General features: G+C 40.6%; 1 long non-coding RNA gene across 6 annotated transcripts in view; it reads left to right on the top strand.

Annotated features, from left to right (window-relative positions):
• The window catches only part of LOC138444864 (uncharacterized), a 121,764-nt gene that overhangs the window by 71,168 nt on the left and 35,615 nt on the right, over positions 1 to 14,981 (top strand). For 4 of the 6 annotated variants that reach the window (XR_011258629.1, XR_011258628.1, XR_011258626.1 and 1 more), the window contains exon 4: positions 10,669 to 10,797. This is a non-coding gene — a long non-coding RNA (uncharacterized lncRNA). Of the gene's footprint in view, positions 1 to 10,668; positions 10,927 to 14,981 lie in introns of all 6 variants that reach the window. The other 2 variants (XR_011258624.1, XR_011258625.1) reach the window with 1 other exon arrangement.

Below are 14,981 nucleotides of genomic sequence, written 5' to 3'. Positions count from 1 at the left end.
AGGATATGGAAGCACTGAACATTGAGAACTTCCTTAGGCAATAAATGGCAATGACACAGGAGGCAGAAACCACCCCAGCAACGGAAAACCTAGATGTTAGTCATGGGATTGAGGCCTCTGAGCAATGGAGAAAGAATAATGGGCAACCAGACCTCACAGTGTTGTTGATTTAACCTTGCACAACCATTCTGAGTAAGCATTTTCCCTGTGTGCTGAAATGAGGGAAGTAAATGTCAAAAGGGAGTTAAATGAATTGCCTGGTCATAGATTTAATGAGGTGATTCAGACTAGAGTGCACCCCAAGACCTTTCAAATCCACTCAAAAGCCTCAACGTTTTTCAACTTTACCGAGACTGACAGGGTACAGACCTGAGGACCTCTCAGGCAGGATTCTGTCCTAGTGGTTCTGGAGCTTGTAGAATTTCTCAAAACATGATCTGTGAACTCTGCCCCCAGTAAGAGTCACGCTAGCCACTTGTGGAAAATAGTACTTTATGGGACTGTTCCCCAGACATCCTGATTCAGAAGGTCTGGAGTGAATTTCAAGAATTTTAACTTTCTTGGAGATCCAGATATAGGATATCCAATGCTCCATTATCCTGATCACTGAAACAAATAATGGTTGGGCATAAGACCTAAGCAGAACCAACTGGTGTCTTCTCTTGGTGGACTATAGCCCAAGGGGTTGCAAAGAGTCAGATATGACTGAGCATGTATGCACACACACACTAAGATTTATATATATAATGTATATGTATATATACACACATATTTGAGAGTAATATTCTTTCTATTGATACTGCTAAGCTTTGAGCTTATAAGCTGGGTTGACTGGGGTTCCTCTTGTCTACCATGTAGAAACAGAGTCTCTATAGATATTCACAAATCAGAAATAAGCTTTTGAGTCCCTTGGATGTCACGATATCTAAAGTCTACCTTGATCTCCTACTTTTTGAGCCCAATCTCCTTTTTTTTCCCTTAAACTAGTTTGAGTTGGGTTTCTGCCACTTATAACCAAGTGGCCTCACTAGAGTGTGTGCGAAAGATACCAAAAGGTTTATATGAATGCAGTATGAGTCATCAGTGTAATGGGACTTCTAAACTCACCAAGGTTATCCTTGGGCTTAAAAGCAAATGGCCTAAGTCACATGTTTTTCTTGTACTTCTTGATCCTCACACTGCCCTTGACTGATACTGTCCACTTCGGTGCCTTCAATTATAATGATTCAGAAACCAATATCTCCATCTACATCATTGATCTTTGGTTGTGATTCAAAGTCTGCTGAACATTTCCACTTGGCTGTCCCCAGGCACCACAAATTCAATGGGTACAAACACGCATTAATGATATTTTTCCCCCTCAAGATTTGATTACTCTCTTGCTCTTGTCTCTGTGAAAAGCACAGTCATCCTCCCAGGTTGAAAGCCAGAAGCCTGGGCACTCTACTTACACCTCCCTTCTCATCACCATCCCAACGCTTTTACTATTATGTCCAGTTTGTTTTGCCATCTAAACTCTAAATACACATCTAAATACCCAAATACAGCTCACGAAGCTGTTCATAATTTGGCTGTTGCTTACCTGGATTGTTCCATTTTTTGTCTTCCTTTCCTTTTGAATTTTTTGTGCTAGCCATTTTAAACCTTGAAAGACCATCCCATACTCTTTTGTCTCTGGGTCTTCATATAAATTGACCAAGTTGCCTGCAAGTCTCTTCCCTCGTCTTTCTCTTTGCCCAGTGAACTCCTGTTCATTCTGCGAGGCCTAACTAAGATGTCATGTTTGGAAAGACTTGCCTCTGATCCTGAATATGCCTTAAGTTCCACTGTTGTAAGTTCTCACAGTGCCCCAATAATTCCGCATTGCAGCAATACTCAACATGTTTGTTTACCTCACTATTCAATTTTTTAAGAGATAGAAAATTTACATAAGTGGAAAGAAGTATATGTCAAACATGGAAAACTAAATCATTTCTTCTCAAGTTAATTTTTAAGCTTAACCCAATATGATCATCCACAGTTGGATTTCTTAATTGATAAAATTATCCTAAACTTCCTCTAGTTGTATAACTGGGCAAAAAGAGCTTACAAATTTCAATAAACAAACAAACAAACAAAAAAAGGAAAAATAAATAACAGAAGATCAGCCTTATCAAGTATCTGAACCCGTTAAAGACATAAATGTTTGAACACTGCTTAAATGTACTCAATGACTTTTTATTTCATTAATAAAACTGCTTAGCAAGGGCCTGAGTTGCATTTATTTGGTGGGGCCTAATTTCTGTCCAGGCTCCTATCTACAAGACTGTCTGGAAAGTATAGTGTTAGCTTTCCAGGCTGTGCAGAACAGGGAGACAAGCTAGAAGGAGGAGAGGATTGGAGGCTGATTCTAATAAGCTGTATCCACCCCAAGAATTCTTCTCCCTGTTCTGAGTTCATTCCTGGTCCCAGTCTCAAGTCTATCATTGTAAACTATCTTCTTGGGAGGGAGATCTTCTCCATGCACTTCTTCCATTTCCAAGCATAAGCTTTTAAGGCCAAGAATTATGTCTATGTTGTTCATTATTATATCCAAAGTGATAATCAATATATTTGATTTTGATTAAAATGTAAATAAAAGAGGGCTGACTGAGCCTTGAACTATTAGACCCACTGCTTCAGGCAGTGATCCTTTTTGAAGACATCTTGAGGGAAAGAAAAACAAGCTGGGCTGAATTACAAGAAGATGGCATTGATGATGAGAAGCTACTAGTACCTGGTCATACAAGGAATGGAGAAGGAAATATTTTACCTGGAGACAGACATGCAAGAAAAATGGGAGTCCTGACTTCAATAATTTGAGAGTCTGTTACATGCAAGAAGAAATAGACAGGGTTTTGCTGCTTCAGAGAGTAGGACTAGAACCAACAGAAGGATGTTACAGGGAATCAGAATTCAACTCAGTATCAGAAAGAATTGCTGCCTATTATATTCACCCAGGAGATGGTGACTGTCTTCCCACAGGAAATGGCCCTACTCAGGGATGTGGTTCCTAAGGATGTGGGCTGAGTGATTTCTGAGGCCTCTAGGATCTTCAGATAAACTAAAAGTGCATGTGTGGGTGCGTGCATGCTAAGGCGCCTCAGTCGTATTAGACTCTTTGTGACCTTATGGATTGTAGCCCTCCAAGCTTCTCTGTCCATGGGATTCTCCAGGCATGAATACTGGAATCGGTTGCCATGCCCTCCTCCAGGGGATCTTCCCACACCTCTTATATCTCTTGCATTGGCAGGTGGGTTCTTTACCACTAGCACCACCTGGGAAGCCCAAAATGAAAGTAGACATATCTTTTCCAAAATCTCATTGAAACACCTAATTATGCAAGTTGCTAATGTGCTATTTCTTCAGAACTAAAACAAGTTCTTCATGCCCTTAGACCATGACAAACATTCAAAGGATTCCAAGCTAAGCATGGCTGAACTGTAGGTCTGGAAATACACCAGGCTACTTGTCATCCTTCCACCATCTTACATCCAGTCGGTTTTATCATTCCACATGGCTCTTCACACAGTATCAGCAAGGCAATATCATTTATACGCATTTGCTATTCACCCACATACTCCTTTGGTGGGAGGCCAATATTATTCTCCTCACCTTAAAAGCTCGTAAAGGTGCAGACATATGAAGTAATTTTCACAAGGTCACTGAAAATTAGATGAAGGCCCCAGGAGCTGATCCCAGTGCTTAATTTCCTGAGTCACGCAGCCCCCACTGCTCCTCGGCAGGAGGTCTGGGCTGAGAGCTCAGGAAAACATGGCAGTGCATTTATTTCTGCTTTTTCACTCATGCTTTTTAATAGTAATTCAATCATTGTGTTTTTCCAAAACAAATTTCTTTTTTCAGAATTAAAGAAACTCAGAACCAGGAGTAGAATTCTTTGACAGGAAGCTTCCATTACAGTACAATACCTGAATTCTGATTAGTCTGTTCTTGTTTTAGAGGATTCCAGAGAATAGAGCTTGGCTAGTAGGTGTTTTAATAAATATCTCATACACATAGTATTTTAGTGGAGAAGTGATCTTCTTCTTCCTCCCAAGAACTGCCTTAACTGTGATGGAACTGGCTAGGGAGTGTTTAACAAAACAGTGCTTATATGAAGGGACACTCAGTTTGTAGCTATATGTGTCCTTCCATCTGCCCATTCGTGAATTATTCAACCAACATGAAACAGCACTGTTTGAGGGTGGGTTTTTTTTTTCTCCAACTGGTGGAATTTAAATAAGCTCTATTCCCCAAAATAACTTAAGAAAAAAAACCCTACATCAGCACCTCCAACACTCCAACACAGGCAAAGCTGGCCAAGGGCTGTATTTATCATCACAAGCTCTGCAGGGTTTTTAATTTTTTCCAAGAAAATTGAAAGAGGTTGGTTTTCAAAGAAAAAAGGACAGTTTAAAAAATCCATTCAATTCTTAACTGCATTATCCAACATTCATATCTTGATTTTGAGGTCATTCTCCTTGGAGGAAGATAAATGATGGATTTGTTCCCTGTAGATGTTTCCCTTAGTCAGAAAGTTCCCTCTTTTTGACTATGCTAATGACTCTAGAGAGAGTCCCACATGGAGAGAGCATCAAGGAAAGGAAAAGTTAGTACCAGACCTCACCCTGCCTGTAGGAGGCATGACCTGAGAGCAACATCAACCATGCCAGGAGACTTGCCTCTCATCTCAAAAGTGAAAGTAAAGCTGTCAGTCACTCAGTGGTGTCCAACTCCTCACAAGTCCATGGACTATGGCCCACAAGACTCCTCGGTCCATGGAATTCTCCAGGCAAGAATACTGGAGTGGGTAGCTGTTCCCTTCTCCAGAGAATCTTCCCGACACAGAGATCAAACTGGGTCTCCTGTATTGCAGGCTGACTCTTTACCATCTGAGCCACTGGAAGCCCAAAATACATTTAAATGTTTTAGGGTCAAGTGTGCATGTTACACAAAGGTGAAAACCTTTCTGGAAAAACCCCAATTTGAAAAATCAGTATAGTATGTCTTTAGAGCCACTCAAAATGCAATCCAGTTTCTGCTACTACTTTTTTCAAAGACTCAATGACAAAATTTCGTAATGTGCAATATCTAACTGCTCAGAGTGTTGAAAACACTTTGTAAGATTAAGAACATCAGAATTCAATCACAAGTATCCACATGTTGAAGGGCAGTTTAATAAGATATTGTGGCATTTTTTGTTTTCTTTGCTGCTCTTGCTTGCTTTCTATTTTACTACTTGTTTGCCTATGGAAGAATGAGAAAGAGTGAGGAGTATTTGTCCTTCCCCCACAATCTCGACCTTGATGACGAACAAGGATTGAAGTCCAGAAGACCCAAGGCTTCCTTTACTTATGGAAAATATTTGCCTTTTGGAAGTAGTGGATGAGGAAGGGTGGGTGGTTTATGGGTTGGGAATGGGGGTGCAGGGTACTGCCTACACTGAAAGAGCTTGCTCTGACCAGGAAAGCAGATGGGGGCCTATGGAAGGGGCAGGGACCCTTCACACCTAGGTGGGTGGCATTGGGCAATGGGAGGACAGAGAGAAGAGCTACAGGGAAGATGGCAGTTCCCCATGGGGTGGGAACGTCTGTCTGCAGCATCTAGAGGGCCCCTCCCTGGGAAGGAAAACTCAGTACTTGGCAAAGATCTCTCTGCCCCTCCCCTCAGTTGATAAACCAGTGGAACCAACTGTTCTCTATGTGTTGCCATCACAATCAGCAATGACCATGAAAACTAAAGACCAAAGGGCCCTTCACATAAGACCTGGCCTGAATAAGACACTTTGGACCTTTCAATAACCCTGGTGAAACTGGGGGAGGAGAATCTGGTAATGAATGAGATTGAATTTTCCATCATTACAGCAGGATGGAGCTTTGGAAATATTACATTTTATTTAAATGATGACAGAAAATTATATATTTTGCATCCTGAAATTAAGGTATCTGGTGGTGTGTGTATGTTTATATTTTTTCTTCCAAATTATCAGGAAATTGCAAACCAAAAGTCAATTCTAATAATATTTCAATAGTTTGGAACTATGAAGATAGTTTTCCATGAAACTATGTTTATACATAGAAAATAGATCACCAGACAGCCTTAAAGATTTCATTTCATTTAAAATTAAAATCATTTCATTTAAAATGCTATGTATCTAAACTGGAAAATATTATTCCTATATGGTAATTAAATAAAAGAAGGAAAAGCTGGGCAAATTTTTGATTATTCTTTACTGTGAATGTTGGCACTTGAGGAAAAGCAGATTGTTGGGAGTTAGGTTTTGTTCTATCTAATTTGCTCAAGAAACCAGGAACAACTTTCAGCTTAGATGGTTAGAGCCCTAGTCGCCAGATGGTGACATTGACCCATCACTGTTTGGTTGCCACTTCAGGAAGGTCATGGAAACATCGTCTGTGGGGAGTATGGCAGAGCACCGGTCTCAGGGGCAAGAGGCAACCATTACCAGGTGTCCTGCAGAAGGCAAGTCTGACACGCACTCCTCTCAGGAACTTCGTATGACCATTTTTGCTCCACTTGCTGTTGGACCATCACAGTCTGCACACAGTGCTTCACTTCCATTGTGCTGAGCTTTCTGGATAGCTTTATACAAAGACAGTGTGGGCAGCCATTCTTCTGTGTGATTTGAGACACATTAGGCCAGGAAAAAAAATTTTTTTTGGCCGCATTGCCAAAAAAAAAAAAAAAAACACCCTCACCAACCCTGCAGCGTATAAGGTAGAGGTATTAATGTCTTTGGATCAGGGTCCCTGATAAAATGCACATATCTTCTGTGAAGGTAATCCCTTTTCTAAGAATTTGTATTAGTATCTTACTTTCACATAGAATGGAAATAGGAAAACATGCATTTGTTAGATGATTAAATATTAACAATGGATATTTTATAGGGAAACTTTTCTTCTCAGTTAAAAATAGAATAAAAATTACTAATTACACTTCATGCAGACATCTTTTTCCATCTAAACAATATTAAAATGGTGAGGACAACTCATAACAGTACCAGTCACTGAGAAGGACCTTCCTCAGCTAACAGCATGGGCAGCCTTTGAATGTTCCAGCACAGGGGCCAGCCTGTTGCAGCATCTTAGGAATACCAGTGGTTCTTCTGCTTTCTGCATGCTACACCTGCAGGAGCAAAGATGGAGACCTGTTGGGAGTCTGGGGGTGTGCCAATAGATAAGGGAAAAAGTCATATTTTCATAATTCAAAAATTTATGAGATAATTACTCCAGACTTAGCCCAGGGTTCAATTATTCTCACAACAGGATTCCTGTCTTCTTAACTTATCTTATATCTTAAACCATTTTAAATAATTATGCAGGTTTTATATGAATTAACATATTCACTGGCCAGTTTGAGATTATATAAATAAGCCCTTATCTTGAACTATTATTACACGTGCATTCACTTGCCTCAAATTTTGAAATAATTCTCCTAAAGCCTTCAAACAAATGATTAGCCTTTCATTGTATTATTTTAAGTCTCACCAAAGAACTGACCCAGATGGAAACCCAGGTAGCAACTAGGAGGGCAGTATCAGGAGAACAGGGAATTCTGTGTGCTTAAGGAAGGGGGATGGTCGAGGTCAGAGCTTATGTTAATTTTCTAGGGAAGCCATAACAAAGTATCGGAAACTAGGTGGCTGAAAACAACAGACATTTATTGTCTCACAGTTCTGCAGGCCGGAAGTCTGAAATTAAGTTTTGGCAGGGCCATGAAACTGATGGGGAAGAGTCCTTCCTTGCCTCTTCCTAGCTCACAAAAGTTGCCAGCAATCCTTGGCATTCCTCGGCTTATCCATGGATCACTCCAGTCCTCCATCTTCACACGTCTGTCTTTCCTCTGTACCTGTTTGTCTCTGTGTCTAAATTTCCCCTTTTTATACAGACACTAGACAGATTGAGTGAGGGTTCATCCTGATAATCTCATTTTAACTTGATTACCTCTGTAAAGATTCTATTTCCAAATATGATGACAGTCTGATACTGTGGGTTAGGACTTTTGATATATTTTGGGGGCAGGGTGAAGGAGTATGGCCCTGCTGACATCTTGATTTTGAACTTCTTGCCTCCAAAACTGCGAGGAAATACATTTCTGTTGTTTTAAGCCACCAGTGCTGTGCTTACCACTCAGTCATGTCTGACTCTTTGCGACCCCATGGACTGCAGCCTGCCTGGCTCCTCTGTCCATCGGGATTCTCCAGGCAAGAAAACTGGAGTGGGTTGTTGTGCCCTCCTCTGGGGGATCTTCCCAACTCAGGGATTGAACCCAGGTCTCCCACATTGCAGGCGGATTCTATACCATCTGAGCCACCAGGGAAGCCCTTAAGCCACCTACTTTGTGGTAGTTTACTGCGGCAGCCACAGGACACTAATATACAGTCATTTCCTTATGTAGTTTTGGACAAAGCCAGAGGCTCTGTTCTTGTAGTGTCAGTTCTGATGGTCCAAGTTTGAGTTACAAGGCTTTCCAATCTAGCTTGTAAGTCACACTCAGACTTCTGTGCACATATGAGAGACTTGATGAAAACAAACAAAAATGAAAACAAGTAAGATAATCCTTATTAATTCAAGAAATATTTATGGAACACTTACTAAGTCTTCGAGGTACTGGAAACAGCCACAGATAAAGCCTCTGCCCTCATGAAGCTTACTCTCAAGGGAAGGATCCAGAAAATATGTAAACAGATAAAAATGAATGCAAAGAGACACAGATGTAAAGAACAGTCTTTTGGACTCTGTGGGAGAAGGCGAGGGTGGGATGATTTGAGAGGATAGCATTGAAACATGTGTATTATCATATGTGAGACATCGCCAGTCCAGGTTTGATGCATGAGACAGGGTGCTCAAGACTGGTGCACTGGGATGACCCTGAGGGATGGGATGCGGAGGGAGGTGGGGGTGGTGGTTCAGGATGGGGAACACATGTACACCCATGGCTGATTCATGTCGATATATGGCAAAAACCACTACAATATTATAAAGTAATTAGCCTCCAACTAAAATAAATAAATAAAATTTTTTAAAAAAGAATGCATCAGACAGGGACTGGTGCATTGCAGTACAACAAGATGAAGGAATACAGTGACTAGATTAGGAGGCTGGGAGCTTTTTAAAGTAAAATGGTTAACAAAGTCTCCTTTGAAGAAGAAATGGTTGTTAGAGCAGAGATATGGAAGAAGTGAGAGTGAGCCACGCACAGGTCTGTGGAAAGTCATTTCTAGATAGAAAGAAAAGCAATGTACATTGGAATACATGTATCTTTTTGAGTTATGGTTTTCTCAGGATATATGCCCAGAAGTCGGATTGCTAAGTCATATGGTTATTTTTAGTTATTTTTAGTGTTTTAAGGAACCTAAATGCCTATCAACAGAGGAATGGTAAAGAAGATTTGTGGTGTATATGTACACACACATACTGGAATATTACTCAGTCATAAAAAGGAATGAAAATGTGCCATTTGCAGAGATAGGGATGGACCTAGAGACTGTCATACAGACTGAAACAGGTCAGAAAGAGAAAAACAAATAACATACAGTAATGCACACATGTGGAGTCTAGGAAAGCAGTATAGATGATTTTATTTGCAAAGCAGAAATAGAGAAACACACATAAGGAACAAACATATGGACACCAAGGGGGAAGGGGGGGATGAATTGGGAGACTGGGTTTGACATATATACTACGTATAAAATAGATAACTAATGAGAACCTGCTGTATAGCACAGGCAACCGTACTTGGTGCTCTGCGGTGACCTAAATGGGAAGAAACTACAAAAAAAGAGGGGATATATATAAGCATTCACTTTGCTGTAAATCAGAAACTAACACAACATCGTAAAGCAACTGTGCTTCACTAAAAATGTTTAAAAAAAAAAAAAGATGAAAAGAAAAAGAAAAGCAGGTGATGAGGCTGAGCTGCTTTGTTTGAATAATACCAAGAAGCCCAGTGTGGCTGGAGTGGCCCCACCCAGGGAAGGGATTGAGGTGACGATGATATGAACCTTTAGACGAAGTAAGGACTTCGGCTCTGTTCTCAGCGTGGTGGGTATGGGATCAGCTCTGCCCCTCCAGCAGGAGAGCCGTTTGTGGGTAACAACCGCTGCTCGTTGCCCAGCAGCTCACCTCCTCCCAACTGTGGAGACAGCAGTTAGTTACCATGCCTGGTTCCCCTGACTGTGTGTCTCTGCTTCACCCACCCCAGATGTGGTGTCCCTGGATCCCATGCCTTGGAATCCTTCCAAGGCCTGATTTCTTTACAGCAGGGGTCTGAAGCAGCCTGATTGTTAAGTGAAACTTCCCTTTTACCTAACTGATTGAAGGGTTATTTAGCAGCTGGGAGCCAGAACAAAAATGTTGAGTCAGGCTTTGAATCCATTTTCTCAGAACCTAAAATGCCCCCAAATGAATGGATTATGAATTCAGGAGAGAGTAAGAGATAAAGCAAGTTGCTTCTAGGACAAGAAGCTACGATGTTCACAAGTTTGGCACTGTTGAGTCTAGAAACAGGGGCATGGAAAAGGCTACTGCAGGCCGCAGTGGTAGTCTTTTGGATTTTCTGTATCAATGCCTAATAATAATGGCTACCACCTAGTCTAATTCACTTAGATATATCAACTAATTTGGTCCTCAGGACAACCTCTGCTGCTGCTGCTGCTGCTGCTGCTAAGTTGCTTCAGTCGTATCCAACTCTGTGCAACCGCATAGACGACAGCCCACCAGGCTCCCCCGTCCCTGGGATTCTCCAGGCAAGAACACTGGAGTGAGTTGCCATTTCCTTCTCCAATGCATGAAAGTGAAAAGTGAAAGTGAAGTCGCTCAGTTGTGTCCGACTCTTAGCGACCCCATGGACTGCAGCCTACCAGGCTCCTCCGTCCATGGGATTTTCCAGGTAAGAGTCCTGGAGTGGGGTGCCATTGCCTTCTCCGTGAAGTAATAATTATTGGGTTACTTTATTATACAAGTATAGGTATGTTCATATGGGTCCACTCATTCTTCTCAGTGGGAAAGGTGGCAATGGTATGTCACACAAAAAGATTATTCCTCAGTGACTTTCCTTATTCATTATACAGTCTGTTTATTTTTCTTTCCTACTGACTCACCTCTACTGAGGAAGCATTTAAATTTTCACAGAAACAACTCTCTTTTTTTGAACTCAACTGTCATTAGTTTATATAATATTTAACTAAACTTTATATTATTAAATGACAAGTACAATAGGCTTAGTTTCAGGTTAGTAGTACATACACCTGAATTATAATCACATGGCCAGACAAATGGAAGATGTGTGATTTTACCAGCTGAGTGTTTCAATTCTGTGGGCATCCATCAGAAGGCTGAAGACAGCGCATGTTGCATCCAGAGGGTTGCAGTTCATCAAGCAAGTCAGTTTAGACGAATTCATTGCAGTCATTTTTTTGTTTTTAATGTTATTGCCCTTTTACTATTCTCTCTCCATGTTTGGCCTACCTACAGGTCAGCTTCCTGAAACACTCCATCCCTCCAAGAATTTCACAGTATCTCTGGGGGGATAGTTTATGTATTTTAATGAATGTCTTATCAGTTAACACACATATGTAACAGAATACAAATCATGTATGTACAGCTTAATGGGTTATTATAAAATGAACACTTTGTGTAACCATATAAAAGGAAAAGAACATCACCAGACACCCTGTACCCCACATCACGACCCTTCTCTCCCATCAGGTAGGCATTATCCTTGTCAGCTTGTTTAATATAATACTGAATCTATGTAATGATCTCTTAATTAGTGTTTTTAAAATTTTGACTTCACAATTTCCTTTTGATTTTTTAAAATATAGTCTTCTGGTCCTCTACTGAAATTCTCCGCCATATCATGTAATTTCTTGAACTTATTGATCACAGCTATTTTTCATTCTGTGTCTGTAAACTCCATAATCCAGACCTTCTATGGGTCATTTCATGTTTTCTGTTTTTCTTCTTGGCATTTAGTCATTTCATCTTATTTCCTATATGCCCGATAACTTTTAAAATTTAATGTCAGATATTGGGTATGGGAAAAACCTGAGTACAATGCAAGTTTCTCCATGGTGATTTTCTTTCTGGAAAACAATTAGGGTAAAGATGGAGCACCTTAATCTAATCATAAATTGAGTGAGTTTCAGTCATTGTTGGGGCTTCTCCATCTCCAGTTTCTCCTGCTCCCAGTGCATAGCATTTCTAACATCCCATCTGAAATCTAGTCCTCCTCAGTAGATTCAGAATCTATTTTTTTTTAACTCCCATCTCTTAAGACTGGTAGAAGTTCCCAGTTTCACAGCTTCACAGTGCAGCTGATGAAGTGGCAAATGCTGTAAGTGGTAAAGCTGGACTGAATGTTGGACTCAGGCTATTGTGCTTTTCTTCTCTCTGAAATATAGGACCCCCTAAACTAAGATCATGGCATCTGGTCCCATCACTTCATGGCAAATAGATAGGGAAACAGTGCAAAATCCAAAATCACTGCAGATGGTGACTGCAGCCATGAAATTAAAAGATGCTTACTCCTTGGAAAGAAAGTTATGACCAATCTAGATAGCATATTAAAAAGCAGAGACATTACTTTATCAACAAAGGTCCATCTAGTCAAGGCTGTAGTTTTTCCAGTGGTCATGCATGGATGTGAGAGTTGGACTGGAGAATTGATGCTTTTGAACTGTAGTGTTGGAGAAGACTCTTGAGAGTCCATTGGACTGCAAAGAGATCCAACCAGTCCATCCTAAAGGAGATCAGTCCTGGGTGTTCATTGGAAAGACTGATGCTAAAGCTGAAACTCCAATACTTTGGCCACGTCATGCAAAGAGTTGAGTCATTGGAAAATACCCTGATGCTGGGACTGATTGGGGGCAGGAGGAGAAGGGGATGACAGAGGATGAGATGGCTTGATGGCATCACCGATTCGATGGACATGAGCTTGGGTAAACTCCAGGAGCTGGTGATGGACAGAGAGGCCTGGAGTGCTGCGATTCATGGGGTTGTAAAGAGTTGGACACGACTGAGCGACTGAACTGAACCGAACTGAACTGAAGCCAAAGCCACCTTGGTAGGTCTCTAACACTTTCAAGGAGGTATTTTGTGATATTTCATCCAGTGTTTCTAGTTGTTCTTAGGAAAAAGACAGAACAATAAAAATAAGAATAAAAATAAGCCTCAATGATCTCCAAAAATTTTCTCAAAATCCAAGTTTTCTAGTGTTTAAAAACAGTTTTGTGTAGTAAGTTATACTTACATTGAACCCTGATCATCACATTGTGGTTCTGTCTTCACTGGATTTGTTTTTTTAAAAAATCAGCAAATACTCTATTATTGATAGCAGAAAACTTTATTTGGGAATTATTGTTCATTTCTCATAGTGGAATTCATTTCTAAATTGCTTATTTCAGTGTAATGGCTGCAAAATGGATAGATTTAAGTGTTAAAGGAATAGCAGGCATCAGGATCTACTCAGTCTCCCAATAAGCATGTGGAGTCCAGTCATTCCTTGTGCTTTTGCTGTTTTCCATTACAAGCCTTACTAATATACTCTCTTGTGTGGGCCTTCAAGCGCTTTACTAGCTATGCCAGAACTTTAAACCAGGCATTAGGAATGGCCTTGAATTGATCAAGTCCAAAGCAAAAAAATACTACCTCATTCATAAATAACAAACTGTCAGGAAAGTGCCTCACTGACCATATTTTTCCTGTGCTTTGCTTTTTCCTTTTTTTTGTGCTTCTTATCTCTGTCAGCCAACTTTCTTTTAATTATTTGTTCCCACCAAAGTGACAGAATTGGGTTATTCCAAATTCTATGCAGCCGATAAAAAAACTCTTGTGCAAGCCTGAGAAGGAAAAGCCTTTGGATTCCAGGTGCTTTCAAGAGAACACAATTAACATTCAGGACTGTACTGAACAAGACAGTGTGCCTCTTTCAGTGAGCAGAAAAATTAGGGCATTTATTTATAGCTCTTTGAAAAGAGCAGTGTCCATTTTTGCCAAAAAAGTTTCTCTATCCAACTTGAAGTACTTTTCTTTTAGACCAGCACTCTTTTTAAATCACTATTAACTGCCAGTTAAGGCACACATGTAAACTCAAATGTCAAATGATACGACAAAATTATTTTATGTAGCAATGAAGTAGAAGGATGATCTGTTTTATTTTATTCAGCATACTTTTACTGAGTCCCTGTAATATTCAAGTCACTTCTCTAGAAGGGTCTGAAGGTTGCAAACATACATAAAACAGTTCTTCATCTCAAAGAGCTTATAGTACAATTATAAGAGATATAATTGAAACAATGTGTAGAAGCAAAGGGTTACTGTACACAGTGGAAATAGATATTTTTGTTTGGTAACAGAAATCAAGGATATAGGAAACAGAATTTGAGCTGGATTTAAAGAGTAAGTAGGATTGGGCCTTGAGGACTCTTGAGAGTCCCTTGGACTGCAAGGAGATCCAACCAGTCCATTCTGAAGGAGATCAACCCTGGAATTTCTTTGGAAGGAATGATGCTAAAGCTGAAACTCCTGTACTTTGGCCACCTCATGAGAAGAGTTGACTCATTGGAAAAGACTCTGATGCTGGGAGGGATTGGGGGCAGGAGGAGAAGGGGATGACAGAGGATGAGATGGCTTGATGGCATCACCGACTCAATGGACGTGAGTCTGAGTGAACTCCGGGAGTTGGTGATGGACAGGGAGGCCTGGCGTGCTGCGGTTCATGGGTTGCAAAGAGTCGGACACAACTGAGTGACTGAACTGAATTGAATTGATTCTTTTTTGAAATTTTTCCCCATTTAGGTTATTCCAGAATGTTGAGCCGGAGAAAGCAATGGCACCCCACTCCAGTACTCTTACCTGGAAAATCCCACAGACAGAGGAGCCTGGTATGCTGCAGTCCATGGAGTCTCGAAGAGTCGGACACGACTGAGTGACTTCACTTTCACT

The sequence above is a fragment of the Ovis canadensis genome, chromosome 8, assembly GCF_042477335.2.
Source record: "Ovis canadensis isolate MfBH-ARS-UI-01 breed Bighorn chromosome 8, ARS-UI_OviCan_v2, whole genome shotgun sequence".
Classification (NCBI taxonomy): Eukaryota; Metazoa; Chordata; class Mammalia; order Artiodactyla; family Bovidae; genus Ovis; species Ovis canadensis.
Note: the sequence above shows the minus strand (reverse complement) of the source record. Positions and strands in the feature narration are given on the sequence as shown.